Consider the following 22,598-nt stretch of genomic DNA (forward strand, 5'->3'; position numbering starts at 1 on the left):
TCAAAGTCTTTTTCAGAATAATTGATTAGGATGTTTGAAACTAGTAATAGTTTGGGATTTTGATCATTTAAAAGTAGTTATTAATCAAAAACTTTCTACGAAGTTGAAGTGGTGTTCGTAAGTTCTAATAAAGAGTTTTACGATATATTACTGAGCATACTGATCAGGATATTTTATAAGATAACAGTATGAAATTTTTTGCAAAGCTAAGGGTTACATTAAGCAATGCAAAGTAACAGAAAATAAGTCGAAAGATAGTTATATTATTAACAGGTCAAAAGTTGTGCTTTTGGTTTCACCTGAAACCGAGGCCCATCCACCAAAAGCACGATAAGTTCTTAACTAAATTTACTTAACAGATTGAAGGTTTCGTCTCAAACCGGGACCCATCCACCTTCAACTGTTATATTGTTCAAAATAAACTATAACTAACTGATAACCAAGGGCTTCGTCCTGAAACTCAGGATCCCTCCACCTTTGGTCATCATATTGTTTAAGTGCAGGAAATGTAAATTGTTCAAAAGCAGGAAAAGTAAATTGTTCAGACAACCACGACCATCAAATAAAAAAAATGGGCTCCGGCCTAGGCATAAGCATCCATCATCGCCCACTTCGCTGCTTTCAAGGGGCAGCTCCCTCTTCCATCATGTCCTCTCTGGCAGCATCCTCTCCAGCATTCATCCCAGCCTTATCAGCAGCATCTCCACCAGCATCCTTTTTGGCACCAGCATCACCTACCTTCTCGGTCACCTTAGTGGGTTCCTCTGCAGCAGGTTTGGAGGGAGGCTCCACGGGGTTACCACCAAGATCCTTCAGTTTCATCTCCCAGACCTTGATGTTCCAGGAAGGGCATTCAAAGCCCAAAGCTTTGGCCTCATATGCCATTTTTAGCCTAGCCTGGAGGAGGGAGATGACAACTGAATTCTTAAGGCTCTCCCGATATGAGGCCATATCCTGCTCATGTTGAACCTGGGCTGTGTCGTACTTGGCTTGAGCTTCCTGGGTGATCTTCTGGATGATGGACTGATGGTCTTGGGTCATGGCCTTGTACTTGGCTTCATAATGTTCCGATTTTGCGGTGGCGATTGCTGCTTGGTCAGCGATGGTAGCCTCAGCCTTCTTCAGTTGGCTCTCTAACATGACGTTCGAGCCATTGCGTCCTCATAAAGGAATACCAGACGTTCAAGGCCCTGTAAGGTAGGCAAACAGGTATCAGCCTAAATTAACATTCACAATTAGCATATGATGCAGGATATAAGCCGGGATACTAACCTGATTGAGGAAACCTGTCATGAATTTGCTGGAATCCACGAACCCATGATCCTCATATGGGAATACGTGGGGAGTAGGAGGATGATCTGCTTCTTTCCTCTTCCGGGAGCTGGAGGCCCGGGTCCTAGATGCTGGAGGAGCTTTGGGAGCACTGATGGTCTTTGAACTGCTAGGCTTTGGAGTGTTGGTCGGCTTTGGGTTGGTTTCTTGTTTGACGGGTGCAAGGCTGGAATAACTGTCCAACTCATCAAGTTGGAAGCCTTCAAGGTTGATGACCGGCGCTGTGTCAAGGGAGAAATGTTTAATTTATGTCATTTATATCTTACAATCAATCTGCTCACTTATACTTACCAGACATTTCTGAACTGGATTTCTGACTTGAGCTTGTGAGAGACAGGGAGAAGGTTCTTTCGGCGGCAGGAAGACGGTAAATCTCTTTGATCCTGGATTGTGATTCTGCACTTGGGGATGCTAGGTCTCTGAAATTCGCTACATGAAAATTAGGATATCGGTCAGAATACTATTAAGAATATATTTGGGGGTGCTCCTAAAACCCTAAATCCTACCCTTGGTTAGCCAACTAACTGGCAGGTCGAGACCTCCGTCAACGGAGTCCCTCTTCACGAAAAAGAATTTTCGTTGCCACTGATCTTCGTTCTTGGTGGCTTTAAGTATTAGGGGATTTTTGGAAGTGGAGAACAAGAGAAAACGGCTATTTCCATGAGATCTCAATCGATATGCTATGGGAAGGTCTTCAATGCACAGGTTAGGGCAATGGCGAGATTTGATTTGGTCAAGCACCATCAAAATCCGCCAGACCATTGGCATGGTTTGGGCATAACTGAGACCGGTAAGCTCGAAGAAACGAGAAATAAAGGGTGGGAAAAGATACCAGAGTCCTAAAGAAAAGGGGTAGGCGAAGAAGCAAACCCATTCATTTGATGATGCGTCTGAACGGACTTCCCGATCGAAAGGGCGAATGACAGCTCCGGTGGTAAAAGCGCCGGAGTCCTTCAAAGCAGCGATGTCGGCATTGTTAAAAGAGCAGATCTCTTTTTCTGGTTCTCGGATGAGATTTTGGCTCACGGGGGTTGGGATCGGATCGTTCGGGCGAGATCTTGTTCGCGATGCCATGAGGAATATTAAGCAAATAATAAGGAATTCACAGAAAGAAGAAGGTGAGAGAGAAGATGGATACCTGAGAATTGCTTGAAGAAGAATGATAATAATGAGAAATATCTCAGCTAATTATAGGCTGGATATAGGGGGTAAAGTGTAAAAGAAGTGTGGGAAGTTGCACAAGGTCACCTCAAACGTCATTTCATCATAAGTGCCTCGTTTTGCGAGACAAGGTTTTTGAAATATATCCGTTGGATTGGTACACCAGCAGATATATTTGGGGACAATTGTTATGGGTCATTTTCTAAGCATGCATATCCTGACCAATATCCTGCCTTTGTTTGTTCGCTTGTGGCCAGGATGCTGGAAGAGGATATTACTGACATCTTGGGTAATATCCTGAGACTTGTTAATTAACCACGTGCAGGTTGAAGACTAAGACTTACCAACAGTCGAAATGACTTCTTCTCCTTTAGACTCGGACGAATTCGTTGGAGAAGAGACGTTGAGCCCGAAAGACCAGGTCTACAACGTTCAATAAGGGAATATCCGGTGGATCCCGCAAGTTTAGGATAGTTAGTTGGTTTATCTTTACTATAAATAGATGTGGCGGATCAGTTTAAGGCACACACTTTTACACGAACACTTCCATACACTCTTGCTCTCTAGCTCACAGCAATCACTACACTTGTACTCAGATCGCATTGTAACACTTAGTTGATCCGCACCACATCCTGCACTGTATCCTGATATTTGAAGCAATAAGAAGAACAAGGCAGCTGCGATTGTCAGCTCCCGAGGTTTTATGCCGGCGATCTAGATTGATCAAGGGCTTTCCTCGTACATCTCGTGTTATTTACTTTACTTTTTGCTCATTGTTTGATCAATAATACAGCTCGATATTTTGAGCCGTATCCCAAACACTGTTTTCATAAACAACTCAACAAGCACATTTTTAACAACAATTTCTAGCACACTACCTCACTTAACTAATTTGATCATTAAATTGCTTAGGTAATTTTTGACCAAAACACTACTGATTTTATTGATTTAACAATGATTACAGCTCGATCTTCACACCGGCAGCACTTCGGTATGGAATTCGACCCCGTTCACTACTCTGGTTTCGCTTGAAAGGCCAGCTATATATAGGCTAGAGCTTTCGCTTTTATGACCATGTACACATGAGCGAAACCTCATGTGTACATATAAGCGAAACCTTCATGTCACATAAGCGAAACTACTTCTAAATGACCATATAAGCGAAACCTATATACTATACACATAAACTCTCCAGTTTTCTCGTAAATCGAGCCCTAATCTATACAATGTAATGTTTGACTTGATCAAAGACGAAATCAACAGATGTAGTGCACCAACATAGTTAGAACAAATAGGATTTCCCTTTGATTTGTTCTTACAACAACAAATTTTAAGAAATGATCTACATACAAATCAATGAATCGAACGATCGCTACAGCGGTCACTACCGCCACACCCAAAAAAAAACCTTACCCGACAACCTTTTTCCGACGGTTGTACTCAACCGCCAACCGTTTATGTGAATCACCGATGTTACATTCTGGTGGTTCTTCAAGAGAATTGATGCCAACTTGCTTGCGGTGTTACTGGATCCCGTCGGTGTTACTCGTTCCATGTATCTTGCCTAGCATTTGTTTCCTAAAATCTAACTGATACATGTGAAGGATGGCTGGATGCTTATCTTTACTATTTAATATTATATAACATCTTAAATTACAAAGTCGGTGCTTCTGCCACCGACAACTTCTCCATTTACAACTTCTCCATTTTTGTCTTATATGCATTTTTGTCTTATATGCATGTCATCTGATTTGCCACAACCTCTCTCTTGATCTTCTTTCAAAAAAACCTTGGCAAACTTTAAACTTAGTGCTTCATAATTGCAACCTCCAAGAACATAAATGGATAGTTTTCATCTGATGTTTGTTATGCTATGTTCTGCTTTCGTTGTTGTTCATGGGTTTTCAAGAAATGATCTACCGATTCCATCTTTTGATGAAGGGTATTCGAGGTTCACGTGAGTTCGAGTCTTTTGCATATATTTCTTATGTGCTTTGATATTACAACAAACACCTGGTTGAGTCTTATTGGTCCATTATATCCCCAAATACGTCAACATTCAGCCGATGCCTCCACCACCGGAAAAACCAAACTTCACGCCACCGGCGTGATGCAATCAATCACAACTCTACTAATCCTCTGCGCCAGACGAGCAGTTATCGCTTCTCGAAAGCTAAAAAACAACTAACGTCATTCTCCGGTGATCCAATGGCCAAAAAAGTTGATCGCCAACATCAGCAACAAGGCGATCACGATGCGCCACCGTAAACGAAGAACCGGCGTGTGGCGGCGAGGATCACGTGGAGGTCACGTGCGGGTGCACGAGCCATCGTTACGGCGATGCTGTTGGGACCCTTAGGGTTTTTGTTAACGGTGATCTTGAAATCAGCTGTGAATGTACCCCTGGTTGTGATGAAGGCGAGTTCATGATTTGTTGTGATTTTGTTGGTTTTTTAGTAGATACTCACTGTATTAGTGATATCCCACCAAATATAACTAAAAGAAAACAAAAATGATGAATGGTGGTATTGTGTTGATGATCACATTGTTTTAAGCGCATGGTTTTGATAAATGAAAATGCCATAAATGAATTTTATTATATTTTCTATGAATTTGACACATATGTAATTTTTTTCTTTTTTGCAGGACTTTTTTTTTTCTAACCATACAGTATTATATTAGATCAATATTGATTTATGTTAAAACCTTGCTTCAAGAAATCACAATTTACAAAATAAAAGATTTATTTTTTAAGAATTTATTTGTCTATCATTTAAGAAAAGGTTTTTACTTCTTAAATTATATTAACAATCACCCATCAATTTAATAACTACTTTTGATACAACTATTTTACATGAATAGTTATTACAATTTGAAAGAATACTTATTCTGATAAACGACAACCATAACGTTATTTTCTGATCTTTAACATGTAAAAAATTTAGTTTTTGTAAATTTACGTGTTCATATATTCTAACAAAAGTCTACGGGTTATCGGCCCATAGCACCATCTTCTGCACTGACGACACCACCCACCAAGCCACCACGGTCACCACCAGCGTAACTACCACCGACATTACATCTTTGTCACTCCGCCGTAACCGGAAGTCAAATTGTGTTTTTTTCCTTTTTTAAAAAGTTCTAATTAATCTCTTTTGTTTACACGTGTTTGTTTCTCCTTTATACCCGCTACGTTTTATATGTCTGATTCGGGTCACATAGAATACATTATAATTGTATTGTATAAATTCGATTTTGTGTAGTTAACGCAACACATAACGCTTGGTCCAATCGCAATGCTTATGTAGGTTACATTAAGCTCAATCGGATATGTCGAAACACGCATTTTCGTGTGATTAACGCAACACATAACGCTTGGACTAATTCATTCGATGTTTGCGATGTACCCGCGCCGCAACGCGCGCGGGCATTATTACTAGTATATCTTAAAAAGATGTCTTGTTTGCCAGCCGTACTCCACCAAACAAATTCATATATTTTAATATTAAATATTAAATTTATTTGAAGTACATATATCTACAAATGGTGTTATTATAGTAGAATGTTGTTTTTTTTTTGAAAACTCTACCGTCATTTTTTTTAGTGAAACTTATGATTCTAATTTTAACTAGAATATTACTGTATTCAAATAAAACCTCTCTGTATATATATATATATATATATATATATATATATATATATATATATATATATATATATATATATATATATAATGGTAACCGTTGGATCAGGGGTATAATCACGCATGAGACCACATAATCACGCATGGGACCACATAATCATGCATGGAACTATAATCACGCACGTTCTATGATAATAACGCACGTTATATTTTTTGTCATGTATGTTAATGTAGGTTAAGCCTTGAAGTACATTATACTTTCACTATATATATATATATATATATATATATATATATATGATACAAAGAGCATCAACAATTGTTTTTTTTCTAGACATGACAAGCAAACTTAATATGAGCTTAATCTCTTAAACACTCACACACACATATATGTATACATGTAATGTCATAGGATTATGTGTGATTTATATATGTAATTGATATGCATATAAATTGTGAATAAATTGATAAAAATGGGTGAAGGTAAACCAATATTTATAGTATACTAATTCTATAAAATAAATTTGGCTTTAATGATGGAAAGAAATGTAACTTATTATGTTTTAGTGTGATTTATTTGAATATTAATGGTTTGAGGTTATACACAATAATGGGTGATGTTTAATTGACATTATTGAGACTTAAATTTTTGTTTTAAAATCATCAGTTTCGTGTAACAATCAGTTACATGTCCCATGATTATCCTTTAAGTTGTTCGGTTACTAGTTTGGTCTATGGTGTTTCGAATTCCCATGATTACCATTTAAATTGTTCGGTTACTAGTTTCTATTAGACCATATGTAATGGGGCTTTATAAGGGCATGAAAAATTTTGATAATGCCCTTACACCATTACTCATGGGCATTATAGGGGCATGAAGAGTGAGGGGCATTTCTATAATAATGCCCAAAGAGAAGAAAAATAATGGAAAGTAATAAATGAAATGGGCATTAACCATTACACCTTTTTTAAAAGGGCATTATGATGATGATGTGGTGAAAAATGCCCCTTAGTGGGCATTAACCATTACCTATGGTCTTAGATGTATTTCATAGACAATAAACTCTCGTTAATGCACTAGAGAAGAAAGAAAAAAAAAACAAATCATCTTTGAAGCTTGGTCAAATATATCAAGCTTGAAAGTTGTTCTTTTGGTTTAAATTAAAACTATACGTTAGGATCAATCCATAATAAAAATAAATAAATAAATTCCTTTAAGAATTCCATTGTTTCAACGTTACAGTAATCAGTATTATTAAATACTTTAAATGACACTTACTTGTCAAATTTCTTAGCAATACTTCTGTTGGTCTCATTGTTTTAGATAGCATATATGATATATGTATTGTCTTTTGACAAGTTAAATGTGCTAAACAAATTAATACAAATTTCATTGGTAGCTGGTTACCAAGCAACTACACTTAGATAAACACTGTTATGCTTTAGTGATTTGATATTTCAGCTTGTTACAATGCTATGCATAGTCAACATAATTAATTGTATGGTTATTCTTCTAATTGCTTGTTGTTGCTAAACAAATATTAATAGACATTGATATAGTCATTAGAAATGTGCCATCACATGAAAATGATGAAAAATAGCAATGAAAATAATTAGTGGACTTTAGCTTAAGTAAACTACTCTGATGTTAGTTACTTAAATTGATAGATAATAATTCATTTGAGTTAGTGTTGATGCTCATTTATATTGAATTTCACATGAATCCTAAATCAATGTTGAGAACCCGAAGTTCTTCCAAATGTATACAAAGTCCCTTTTGTTTTAACAATGATTTTTCAAGTTCAACCCAAACTTTAGTTCATCGCACTTGGTGTTTTTGGCTAACATATAGCCTAGTGATGGAAAACCTTATGAATAGTACATGTTTTCCCTCTAAACAAAGACTAAAACTATAATATTTCTCCTCCATGACGTATTCTAGATGTGTGAAGATACCCGATCGACATGTTTGACCACCAGAAGTTGGTCATCCTTTGAAAAGCTTGTTATAAATCCTCTCGACATGCTCCTGATGCAGCAATACCGAGAATGTGATTTCACAAAACGCTCGGATGTAAATGTTATAATTTATTAATGTCACCAGAGGAGCAAAGGATTATCGGTCGTAGTATAGGCTTTACGTGTGGATGATCATGAAAAAAAACTGACATCTATGGCCCAAACGAACATAATATGAGTCGCTTACTAAGAGGCAATTGCAAGAAGGGGAAATAGAAACATTCACTTTGCTTCAAATATGTATTGACCAACCAGTGATACACAAAGACCTTATCATACTCACGTGAATGCATGTATCATACATATGCAAATCTAGAAGCTCCAGTAGAGCGATCACAAATTGAGGTGGCAAATGTCTGATACACATCACAACTAACACTGTTATTTGACAACCCAATTGTAGGGACCATTGTTGGGCAAAATGTGAAATATAGTGAGAGGCGTACGTAGTCGAGACGGAATTCTTCGATTGATTATATCAATTCAAAACCAACTGCTTATCACAAATACTCCCCATTACAACTGGTCTCCTGAAGAGAACCAAGTTTCCATTTTTTTTTATATATTTTGTTGTGCAGCCTATGTACCAATAGCACCACCATAACATATAAAATGGGATATGTACATCGTATTCCCAGTCTTAGGGGGAGACAAGAAAATGAAAGACTGGTAACAAAAAAAAATGCATCACATTATATATCGACCCCTGAAGTGGTCAATGCAAATCTGAAGTCCAAAAGAAATAGCGTGTATTTGCAAATAATAACAAATAAAATACAAGATGCATTCACTAACATAAATAAGGTGACAAAGTCACATATACTAGCTTAAACTTATCTGCTCGAATGGAAGTACTCACAAAATGATTATCATATTAGTAAATTGTGAGAGATAAATCGGTTCCAAAAAGATAAAACCCATAAACACAAAAAGAGCAGAGTAATGCAGTTGGTGTAACCCCAAAAGAGGTGGCACATAAAACACCATAAGTGGTTGCATACAAAACCCCAGAAGTGGTTGCATACTAAACCTTAAAGAAGGTTGTTGTTAAAACCCCAAAAGAGGCTAATGGAGTTCTAAAAGAAACTCTAGTACCAAACAAATATGAGATCGCGATGAATTATGTACAAAATAAGTACAATATGGAACCGTAATGAAACATGTGTAAAATGATATATTTGATTATGCTATAGCAATAGATGTAATCGATGAAAAAAGATTACGTATATAGAAAGTGTGCAAGAGTGTACGCACACAAATAGCTAAAATGGCTACATGGCTTAAGGTTGAACTAAACTTGCTCGACAAACTAAACGTTTTCGAACCAGCAGTTCGAACACCCATAGACGTCAATCCAGTAGGTTATAAATGGGTGTCTTTAAATAAAAAGAAACGTAAATAATGAGTTTTTGCGATGTAAGGCACGCATTTTAACATAAAGATTTTTCCCAAACCCCAGCAGTTGATTACGAGGAAACGTATACCCCGGTAGTGGATGCGATAATCTTTACATGTTTAACTGGCCTCGCAATCTCAGAATGACTTCAGATAAAACAACTTATGGATGTCATCACCGTATACATGTACGAGACAATTGCAAATGACATCTGTATGAAAACCCCTGAAGGATTAAAAATGCTCAAAGCATTATGAAACAATAACCCCATATGTGTTATATATATGAATCTTAAAGGAAACTACTCGTATGTGGTACAGTCGACTATACTCTGAAAAGAGAGGTATAATTTTGATAAAATGAGCTACATCTATTTAACAAGATTTCATTCTTACAATGATAATGTAAACATCATCGAGAGGGAACTCTCAAACTAAAGAGGAAAATTTTGAATGACCTTTACAGAAAGTGTAGTTATTCTCGACCTGTAGTTCGAGTACATATGTACTATTTTTGCTCATCAATCTGAGTACATCTAGAAGATGTTATATAGAAAAAGCTCATTCGTTGAATACATGAATGATTGTCTGATCGCTTGACATAGAAAAAATATTCTTATCAACCCCAAGAAAGGGATGTTGAACTACTTAGTCAAGAAGTACCGTACTTAATTGCGATCAGAGCATTGACGTATCTTGCAAACAAGACGACATCTGATATTACGTTCTTGCTAGATGTATTGGTAAGATTACAGTTCTAATCTCAATGTTGCACACTTTTTCCCTTCACTAAGTTTTTCCCATTGGGTTTTCTTGGTAAGGTTTTTAACGAGACAACATAACTGATCCAGTAGTATCAGTTTATCTTATAGGCCCCGAAGTACTAATTTAACATCATCATAAATCATGTTGTTAATTATGTATAATGCGTAGTGCACTCTTTTCCCTTAGCTACGGTTTTGTCCCATTGGGTGTTCCTGGCATGGTTTTTAACGAGGCATAATTATAAAGCGCATTAAATAATTATTTGACATATTTACAAACTCAAGACACGGGATAGTTCCATAAGAACAATATGGCGTCCTGGGTTATGATTGATATATATTAGACTCGCATAGAGTTCGATCTCAATCCAGATACAAGTTATGAAGGTCAAAGATTTCAACATATTTAAGAAGTATGTAGATTAGAGTTGATCAAGAGAAGCTCAAGCCATACTGTATGAAGACAATGTAGACAACAACACTCAAATCAAAGAAGACTACGCGAAATATCAAGTCAAACAATTGTCACAGAAGATTGGATTCAACATCATTATGATATACAAGTAAAATTGAGTGGGAGTAAGGTACCCATAATATACACAGTGTATGTACTCTTTTTTCCTTGACTAAGTTTTGTCCCATTGGGTTTTTCTTAGTAAGGTTTTAATGAGGCAACATAACTGGTCCTGCAGTATCAGTTAACATCAGTCCTGAAGAATCGTGTAAACATTATCTAGTAGTATAATGTTAACAGTGTATGTGTATTTCTAAATGTCTGAGGGGGAGTGTTATGAATGCAGACATTCAGGCCCATAGGCCAAGCCTGACCTAATGTTAATGGGCTTTAGGGTTGTTGTTGTATTGATCTATATATATGATATATGTACATGAAATAGAGATGAATGAAATCTTTTTCTTATGATTGCTCTCTTGTTTATATCAGATTTAACAACTTATTAAGACGCATAATTAATAAGAGGCAAATGGTGGATAATTAATAAGAGCCAACTTATTACTGTAACTGTTTAACAACTTATTGACGCATATTTAATAAGAGGCAAATGGTGGATTTTCGGAGAAGAGGCAAGTTGGTGGATTTAACAAGTTAGTGGATACAAATTAATACGTTGGTGGAAGATCAACTCTTAATTAAATATCCATCTACATTTTTTGGTCTCTATTTAATAAGTTGGTAGAAGAGGCAAGACGTTGTTGGTGGATTAATAATACACATAAGGGCTTTAATGCCTATACACTGTAACAAGCCAACTTATGCAGAAGTTGGTGATATTATTGAAGCAAATTAAAAGAAGTCAACTTCTCCAAGAAGCCATTCTCGTGAAAACAGCAGAAGGTTGAAGCAAATATGTATTCATTTTCTCGTCAAAGTTGCAAAGGTATTAGTGGAGAGCTATTCTCAAGCCATGTGGAGAAAAGATCAACTCTTACTGTCCATCTACCATTTCTCAAACCATTAACTCTTTCCTTAAAAAATCCTATTTATCAAACACCCATCTACCATTTATCAAGCATTAAAAAAATTTTCTTGAAATGGAGTAACACCAACCTGTTTTCGTATACTGAGGTAATTTGTTCTCTTCGTTCTTTACTTATTGAATTGTTTTCTCGTTGTTTTAATTTTCAAGTCATGGATTTGAACCATGATAATGACGTTGTGATGAAGGATTTATGGCAATTCATAATTATATTAGAAAAAAGATACATGTGATGAAGGATTTAACAAGGCGCAACAAGAATCTTACACTCCAAATAATGGTATTGATAGTCGAGGATCTAGTGACATTAATGAAATAAATGAAGACACAAGCACACAACATAGAATAGATGATTTATACATGAGTGCACTTAGAGATATGATTGCAGGAGATCTAACCAAACCAAGATGAATGTTTATTGAATATCAATGTATTTTTGTAGAAGTTTTACGTCATCCTCGATATAAATTTATCGAAAAATGACGGTATAACTCATAAAAACAAAGTAGACACATAGAAAATATAAGTTATGTGATAATATGTAACCATGCCCCTTTTGGTCATTTTACTAACATAAGCTAAATAAAAAAAGCTAACACAAACACTTAAAAAGAGCTTATCAAATGATATAAAACACATGGGTTTACAAACTTTGGTGACGTTTTCAACTTATGTACAAGTAAGGGGACAGGTTGGTCCTGATTAGAAAGACTCTTTTGGGCTAGGCCCATTGTCACTCGTGTAAGGCACAAAGAATCACGTGGGCTAGACTCACAGTTTTCATATGACAAGTCGAGAAAAATGATTTTATTATGTTTTTTCAACAACTTTTAAACCGGTAACAAAAAGATTGTTTTAAATCTTTTTCAAACAAACTATGAACTCACCAACTTTATGTCGATTTTTTGCATGTTCTCTCTCAGGTTTCATTTTTCAAACTATGGAACGGTTGGAATAGGAGAACCCATGGGGATTCGAGTACTTAGCAGGCGATCATTTTTCTAGAAGTCTTAGACTTGATACTTTCACTGTGCAATGAAGATACAGGTCAGATTACACTGACTCTGATTTTAGCGGGTGTGACAATTATTCTGGTCATGGGCAGCGGCTCCAGCAGCAGTCGACAACAGCAATGACATAGGACGAAAGCTCATTGCGTTACGGTCACGTGGATATATCGTTTGTCCATAACGGAGTTCGGATGATAAGGTTTCGAGCTTCGCGATGACAAACGCGTAAAACTGTGACTTCCAGCTACTGTTTCGTTTTCTGACGACTGTAGCGGTGGTTTACGGTGACCTCAACAGGTAGAGATGATGTAGTTCGTCGGCACGAACACGTGGACATATTATTCGCCTAAATCCAAGTTCGTTTGGGCCGGTTCTGGTCGACTCGAATGTTGACGCGTAAAACCGAACGGACGGAGAGTCAGATCCGTGTTCTGGCAGCAGCGGCGATGTTGGCGGATGACGCCGATAACTTTTAGATGTTTGGCATGTCGAGATGATCAGGTGGTTAGGTAGAACGCATGAAACGGATGTCATATGGTCTAGTTATGGGTGAAACAAGATTTTACTCGCATTTTGTGTGAAGAATTCAGAGTAAAATAGATGCGCCAAGGATGTCACGTACGCAAAGGTATGACTCCGTAGACACTTATATTCTTTGTTAGGGGTTATTTTGGAATGTGAAAAAAATGTCGAGGATGACTTTTGGGAACGTTTTTTAGTAACGTTAAATCATGGGTATCGTACCCGAATGGACGCGTTGGTTATATTGCTTGGGACAGTTTTAAGAGGAGCTTGCAACCTTATGATTTGGAGTAATTGGGTTGGGTATTGTGATTGAGTCACTGGTTCAAGAACGACCGGTTCCTTGCCACTAGCGTGTTGTGGTTTCGAATTAGAGTTATGGGAACTCATTCTAACCTAGGGTATACCATGTTTACATATTTTAGTTCGCACATGAGTCATAGTATTGTAAAAATAATGCAGGTATAAATGCCAAGTAAGTACAAGTACAATGTATGAATCTAAGTATGACGAACCTTGCAATCCGGGTGTGGTTTCGACGTGGTTTTTCAATGAAGAACGGTTTATAGTATGGTTTTCAAAAATTTATATTTTAAACCTAGTTCACTATAACCAATGGCTCTGATACCAATTTGTCACAATCTCAAAATCCACATGCAGAGTTTTACTGCGAGGCGTGCGACTAAACAGGATCAAGCCACTAATCATGTTGAAACAAGTATTAAAGTTATTAAAAATCATCACAATCAACACGATTAGTGATTAAGATTTAAATGTTCAAAACATAGTTTAAATCATAGTTAAGAATAGTTTAATGCCAGCCATGACACCCTAAATGCTGCAAGCTCCGATGCTGTACCTAACGTCCTGCAAATAATGATAAAGTGTATCAACAATGGTTGGCGAGTTCACAATTTCAGTTTTTAAGTAAAGTAAGTTTCAAATACATTAATTTAAACATGTCATGTGTAGCTAACCCACGGTTAAGCCACTAAATTGTGTAGTACCGAATACCTGACTGTAGTAAGTTGTCGTGCCCCATAACAATGTCAATCGTCATTGATATAAAGTCAAGGTCAAAAGTTAACCTGTGACACCTGTGTCACCACCACCATCAAACAAATACCAAGCCAATGAAATATTGTATTTCATACTTGGGATCTGTATAAATATGTGTATCTTTTGCACGTATCAATTTTTGTTCGATTTCGGGCTTTAAATCGCTTTCTGGAAGGTTATACGCGATCTGATGCGTAAATATAACCAGTTTAATGCAACAAACACTCCGGAATAGTGAAATAGGCTTAACATACCTTAAATAACCATTACATAACATAGAAATAAGTTTTGGGTGGTTTGGTATGCCGAAATCAAGTTTATTCGCTTACAGGGACTAAATTCGACAAACTGCGAAAGTATGTCAATTTGTACTGTAACAGACCTTCTGGAACTTGATCATAAGTTAAGTATGCCCTAAATATTCTTTACATAGCTTAGAAATAGGCTTTGAGGTGTTTGGTGCGCAAAAATAAACTTTATGCTCATTCAGGGACTAAAAGTGTCAAAAAGTGCATAAGTTTGCATTTTCGCGCATATTTTACGTTCTGAATACTTCCGGACTTCCAAAAATTTATGTAAGCATTAAAATATTTTGTTTTAGTGTTTGGTATGATAAATTTCATTCGTCGCTTAATTTGGATCGTTTTTGCGTTCATTACGACTCCCGTCGTAATTAAGCGAATAACGCAACCGTACGACCAAACGAACCGACATCCGTGATGTCTTTGAGCATATTTTAAGTTCCCTATACTTTAATATCATTTTAGAGCCTTGAAATGAGGTTAAAGGGGTTTAAAAGTGCCAACAAAAAATCAAGTTTTACAAGTGTAGGGCCCATTTTTAAAATTTCTGGCAGATTCAATGAACCTAGTCCATTTTGAAGTGTTAATGGTTTTCACCCATGGTTTTGCAAAACCATGGGATGGTATTCAATGAACATAGTCCACATTAGGGGCTCCCATGGTTTTTGAAAACCATGTGCCCACATGTAAGGTCTAGATCAAATCACGTTTTTCGATGAACGATCTTAACGGTTCAAGGAAATCTATAAATACCCCTCACCCATTTCATTCTTCCTCACATTTGAATCTGATTATACACTCTCTAAGTGGAAGTATATGCTTCCTACCTAAGAGTGAATCGGGTTCGAATCTTGCGGGACCTTCTGTAAGTATTCTTTCGCGTTTTTCATTCGTTTTAGCGTTAAAGTCAAACTGCGTTTGACTTTCTGCATTAACCAGTTTATGGTCAATGCAAAGTTCGTTTGAACTTCATAACGTGAGCGTAATCACGATGGTTATAGTCCCTAGTAACTATACCTACTGATTACCACGTTATCTAGGCTTAGTGACGAGTCGTAGTTTCGGCCAAAATGCGTTTTCTCGCGTATTTTGTAACCAACTACTCTAGGGTATTAAAACCGTTTGTTTTAATACCAAACCTGTTTTCTAACTTTACTAAACATGTTCTAGCATGTTTAGCTCGTCGCTTTTAGATTTGTGCTTGTTTAGGGTCGTAAAGGTAAGCGATCTAATCAATCGCTTATGCTTACGAACCCGACCCATTGTTCGATCTTTAGGATCCGACCAAACACATTAGGTGACCATAGTTGTATAGGGAATAACCTTCCGAGGTTATACCTAATGGTCACGACGTTTAGTTAGTTATATGATAGGTAGTTTATATGCCTTAGGTAAATTACCAAAATGCCCTTTTTACGCATAAATTCATTTTAAGTCTATGTAACGAAATTTTTGACATCTAAACTGATTTAACAACAATATTAAACATGTTAAGGCATATCTTGCTTGTCATAGGACTAGTTAGGCATTCCAAACGCGTTTTACGCAAACGACGCGTTAAAGTGGCATAAGCTACCTAAACGGGTCGTAATGGGTCAAAAGCACTTAGGATAGGTTTCGTTTTAGTACGTAGGCTTTGTTAAACCATATTACATAAGTTCCCATACTTATTTGGTTTACGAACCCTTGTACTACCCGATCCTCCGATAGGTCCGTTTATTAATGTAGATACCTATATAGGTGCCGTTTGATTCCGTGATCTTCTAGCTTTGCTTGGTGGTTATCCTAAGACTTCTAAGCACCCTCAAGTGAGTACATGGACCCCTCTTTTACTGTTTTCCAAACATTTTGGGGTGAAACACATGTGCCTACTTGTTACTTTCATGATTTCATGCTTTTATATCATATACTTGCTATGTTCATTAGTACACTATTAGTACATGATTTCATTATGTTTTTGCTATGTATGCCCATTGTGTGCATACTTAGTACATCGTTTTACATAACATTTCATGCTATGTATGTTTATCATACTTAGTACATTTTACATCACATGCTATGTATGCCCATTGTGTGCATACTTAGTACATCGTTTTACATAACATTTCATGCTATGTATGTTCATCATACTTAGTACATCGTTTTACAAGACATCTTATACTTGGTATCATGCTATGTATGTCCATCCGTCGCATACTTAGTACATTGTTTGTGCATTCTTACCTATGGTTTGGTTGTTACATATTTCACTTGCCATACATGACATTTTGTTTACACAATACTTGATTGACATTTGACAACGGTTTAGACATGGGCAATTTACATTGGTGGTTTATGTGGGTAAGTGATTTGAGTAACGAGACGTGTGTAATGTGATACAAGCATGGTGGATACGCCGCTGGAACTTCCTATATATAAGTGCTTGTATTATATTACATGGCGTAGCGTTATTTAAATCATTCATTTGGATTTATACATTTTTACACAAATAACATATTTTTCACAAGACATTGTTTTACAAAACAGTTTGTTTTATACAAACTCATTTTTACTTGGTTATTCATTTAACCTTACATCATTCTTTTAACTATACATATCTATCATCGATTTTCAAACGTTTTATAAAAGCAAACACTTAAACTGGATTCATGACAAGTTTTTGGTTAAACATTTTCTTAAACCTAAGTCATGGATCCTATTTTTCATAAAACCTATGTACTCGCCGGCATTTTTATGCTGACGTATTTTCACATGTGTTTCAGGTACAATAGTTGATGATATTTGATGATGATATTGATGCATGCTCACATAGGATTCGACGAGACCTTAGTGACATTAAAAGATGCAAGACTAGTTAATTTTTGTTATGTTTCTTTATTGTTAAGACATTGTAACTCATTTAATTCAATAAAACGAAATTTGTTTAATCCATGGTTGTGAAACAATGATTCTGTTACAACACTCCCCCACGTTTCCGCCACGTTTTGTTGTTTTACGTGGTCGGGGTGTGACATAGCCCCTGGCTCCCAGCACGGTGTGAGGTTTGTCGAACCTAATAGCGCTATTAACTAGTACCCCATTTGCCAAACCCGGAAACTAATCGGTATAATGCGTAGGGACTTTTCAGATAGAGTTTCGTTTAGTCTGCTGAAGACATGAAATATAAACTATAGTATTTAATGGTTGGCGAGTTCACAATTTCAGCTTTTAAGTAAAGTAAGTTTCAAATACATTAATTTAAACATGTCATGTGTAGCTAACCCACGGTTAAGCCACTAAATTGTGTAGTACCGAATACCTGACTGTAGTAAGTTGTCGTGCCCCATAACAATGTCAATCGTCATTGATATAAAGTCAAGGTCAAAAGTTAACCTGTGACACCTGTGTCACCACCACCATCAAACAAATACCAAGCCAATGAAATATTGTATTTCATACTTGGGATCTGTATAAATATGTGTATCTTTTGCACGTATCAATTTTTGTTCGATTTCGAGCTTTAAATCGCTTTCTGGAAGGTTATACGCGACCTGATGCGTAAATATAACCAGTTTAATGCAACAAACACTCCGGAATAGTGAAATAGGCTTAACATACCTTAAATAACCATTACATAACTTAGAAATAAGTTTTGGGTGGTTTGGTATGCCGAAATCAAGTTTATTCGCTTACAGGGACTAAATTCGACAAACTGCGAAAGTATGTCAATTTGTACTGTAACAGACCTTCTGGAACTTGATCATAAGTTAAGTATGCCCTAAATATTCTTTACATAGCTTAGAAATAGGCTTTGAGGTGTTTGGTGTGCAAAAATAAACTTTATGCTCATTCAGGGACTAAAAGTGTCAAAAAGTGCATAAGTTTGCATTTTCGCGCATATTTTACGTTCTGAATACTTCCGGACTTCCAAAAATTTATGTAAGCATTAAAATATTTTGTTTTAGTGTTTGGTATGATAAATTCCATTCGTCGCTTAATTTGGATCGTTTTTGCGTTCGTTACGACTCCCGTCGTAATTAAGCGAATAACGCAACCGTACGACCAAACGAACCGACATCCGTGATGTCTTTGAGCATATTTTAAGTTCCCTATACTTTAATATCATTTTAGAGCCTTGAAATGAGGTTAAAGGGGTTTAAAAGTGCCAACAAAAAATCAAGTTTTACAAGTGTAGGGCCCATTTTTGAAATTTCTGGCAGATTCAATGAACCTAGTCCATTTTGAAGTGTTAATGGTTTTCACCCATGGTTTTGCAAAACCATGGGATGGTATTCAATGAACATAGTCCACATTAGGGGCTCCCATGGATTTTGAAAACCATGTGTCACGTTTTTCGACGAACGATCTTAACGGTTCAAGGAAATCTATAAATACCCCTCACCCATTTCATTCTTCCTCACATTTGAATCTGATTCTACACTCTCTAAGTGGAAGTATATGCTTCCTACCTAAGAGTGAATCGGGTTCGAATCTTGCGGGACCTTCTGTAAGTATTCTTTCGCGTTTTTCATTCGTTTTAGCGTTAAAGTCAAACTGCGTTTGACTTTCTGCATTAACCAGTTTATGGTCAATGCGAAGTTCGTTTGAACTTCATAACGTGAGCGTAATCACGATGGTTATAGTCCCTAGTAACTATACCTACTGATAACCACGTTATCTAGGCTCAGTGACGAGTCGTAGTTTCGGCCAAAATGCGTTTTCTCGCGTATTTTGTAACCAAACTACTCTAGGGTATTAAAACCGTTTGTTTTAATACCAAACCTGTTTTCTAACTTTACTAAACATGTTCTAGCATGTTTAGCTCGTCGCTTTTAGATTTGTGCTTGTTTAGGGTCGTAAAGGCAAGCGATCTAATCAATCGCTTATGCTTACGAACCCGACCCATTGTTCGATCTTTAGGATCCGACCAAACACATTAGGTGACCATAGTTGTATAGGGAATAACCTTCCGAGGTTATACCTTATGGTCACGACGTTTAGTTAGTTATATGATAGGTAGTTTATATGCCTTAGGTAAATTACCAAAATGCCCTTTTTACGCATAAATTCATTTTAAGTCTATGTAACGAAATTTTTGACATCAAAAATGATTTAACAACAATATTAAACATGTTAAGGCATATCTTGCTTGTCATAGGACTAGTTAGGCATTCCAAACGCGTTTTACGCAAACGACGCGTTAAAGTGGCATAACCTACCTAAACGGGTCGTAATGGGTCAAAAGCACTTAGGATAGGTTTCGTTTTAGTACGTAGGCTTTGTTAAACCATATTACATAAGTTCCCATACTTATTTGGTTTACGAACCCTTGTACTACCCGATCCTCCGATAGGTCCGTTTATTAATGTAGATACCTATATAGGTGCCGTTTGATTCCGTGATCTTCTAGCTTTGCTTGGTGGTTATCCTAAGACTTCTAAGCACCCTCAAGTGAGTACATGGACCCCTCTTTTACTGTTTTCCAAACATTTTGGGGTGAAACACATGTGCCTACTTGTTACTTTCATGATTTCATGCTTTTATATCATATACTTGCTATGTTCATTAGTACACTATTAGTACATGATTTCATTATGTTTTTGCTATGTATGCCCATTGTGTGCATACTTAGTACATCGTTTTACATAACATTTCATGCTATGTATGTTTATCATACTTAGTACATTTTACATCACATGCTATGTATGCCCATTGTGTGCATACTTAGTACATCGTTTTACATAACATTTCATGCTATGTATGTTCATCATACTTAGTACATCGTTTTACAAGACATCTTATACTTGGTATCATGCTATGTATGTCCATCCGTCGCATACTTAGTACATTGTTTGTGCATTCTTACCTATGGTTTGGTTGTTACATATTTCACTTGCCATACATGACATTTTGTTTACACAATACTTGATTGACATTTGACAACGGTTTAGACATGGGCAATTTACATTGGTGGTTTATGTGGGTAAGTGATTTGAGTAACGAGACGTGTGTAATGTGATACAAGCATGGTGGATACGCCGCTGGTACTTCCTATATATAAGTGCTTGTATTATATTACATGGCGTAGCGTTATTTAAATCATTCATTTGGATTTATACATTTTTACACAAATAACATATTTTTTCACAAGACATTGTTTTACAAAACAGTTTGTTTTATACAAACTCATTTTTACTTGGTTATTCATTTAACCTTACATCATTCTTTTAACTATACATATCTATCATCGATTTTCAAACGTTTTATAAAAGCAAACACTTAAACTGGATTCATGACAAGTTTTTGGTTAAACATTTTCTTAAACCTAAGTCATGGATCCTATTTTTCATAAAACCTATGTACTCGCCGGCATTTTTATGCTGACGTATTTTCACATGTGTTTCAGGTACAATAGTTGATGATATTTGATGATGATATTGATGCATGCTCACATAGGATTCGACGAGACCTTAGTGACATTAAAAGATGCAAGACTAGTTAATTTTTGTTATGTTTCTTTATTGTTAAGACATTGTAACTCATTTAATTCAATAAAACGAAATTTGTTTAATCCATGGTTGTGAAACAATGATTCTGTTACAACACTCCCCGACGTTTCCGCCACGTTTTGTTGTTTTACGTGGTCGGGGTGTGACAGAAAAGTTGGTATCAGAGCCAATGGTTATAGAGAATTAGGTTATTAGTAATGCTTTGAACTAGACTATAACCTTCCTAGGACCCTAACGCGAGTTTACTTGCGTTTAGTCATAAAACAATACCGTCACTTATCCTTAGGTGACAACCACAACAAGAACATAAATTTGATCTGCTTTGAAAACTAATCATCTGTTCTAGGATGATTGATTACTAGGTTTTGAACCCTTTGTTATAAGGTTTCGAACCCTTTAAGTTTTCAAAATTTCGTCAAAGTTTGGGTCTAAATAATGTGAACACGTGCAAACTGGAAGAGTAGGTGCCTGTACCCTGAGTTTTCTGTCTAAGGCTAGAGTGTTCGTACAAATCCGCAGTATCGGACCAGTCACTCTTACCTGGGAACTCTTGGGGTGAGTGTCCACTTATAGGCGAGCATGTCTTCGCGATACATTATATTGACCCGCTTACTTTGATTAGTCACTATCTCATTTGTTTGCCTTTGGTAACAAACAAATGGTCACAATCTTCATGCGTTGTCATTCTCTTTTGACTATCTTTTGCTTATTTCCTCCTATGCCTTCCATTGTCTTCAAGATGCCTCTTCGTCTCAACAATACTCAAATGTCTAAACCTGGTGCTGCAATTACCCAGCGAATAGGCGTCGTACTCAAGAGGACCGTTGATTTAGCTACCACCATGACTCGCCTCAGGGATGAAGCTGTCTAAGGGAACTGCTCCTTGGTGCAATCAATGCCACCGTCATCATCCGAATCAAATACCCTGTTTTAAGTGTACCCACAGTGGACGATGGGGACATTTGGTTAACATGTGCCGCTTTGCAATCCAAAGCAAAGCTGTTACAATCTTGCTGCTGCTTAACCTTCAATTTCTGCTTCATATGTCGCCTTGGCATATCTAGCGCCTCAACCTCATGAACTTTCTACCTTGTGTATCGACGTAAGCACGCCTAGTGCAGGGTGTCGGAACACCTCTCGTTACACAAACTCCAAAATCCATATAGGATCTTTCTATCCTCATAATTAGATCCTTGTGGGTGAGTAACATTCATCGGAGTCCTTAATTAAATTCTCTGTATGATTCAATACGTACATTACAATTCAATAAGGACAAAGCCGAATTCCTATTAAGATTTTTCTATCTTCATAGATAGATTCTTGAAAATGATTAAAGTGCCAAATGAAATCCACGGATTGGATTCCTGGTGTACTTTAAGTATCCGCGTCCAAAGATAACAAATTAAT

The sequence above is a fragment of the Helianthus annuus genome, chromosome 1 (genome assembly GCF_002127325.2).
Source record: "Helianthus annuus cultivar XRQ/B chromosome 1, HanXRQr2.0-SUNRISE, whole genome shotgun sequence".
NCBI lineage: Eukaryota > Viridiplantae > Streptophyta > Magnoliopsida > Asterales > Asteraceae > Helianthus > Helianthus annuus.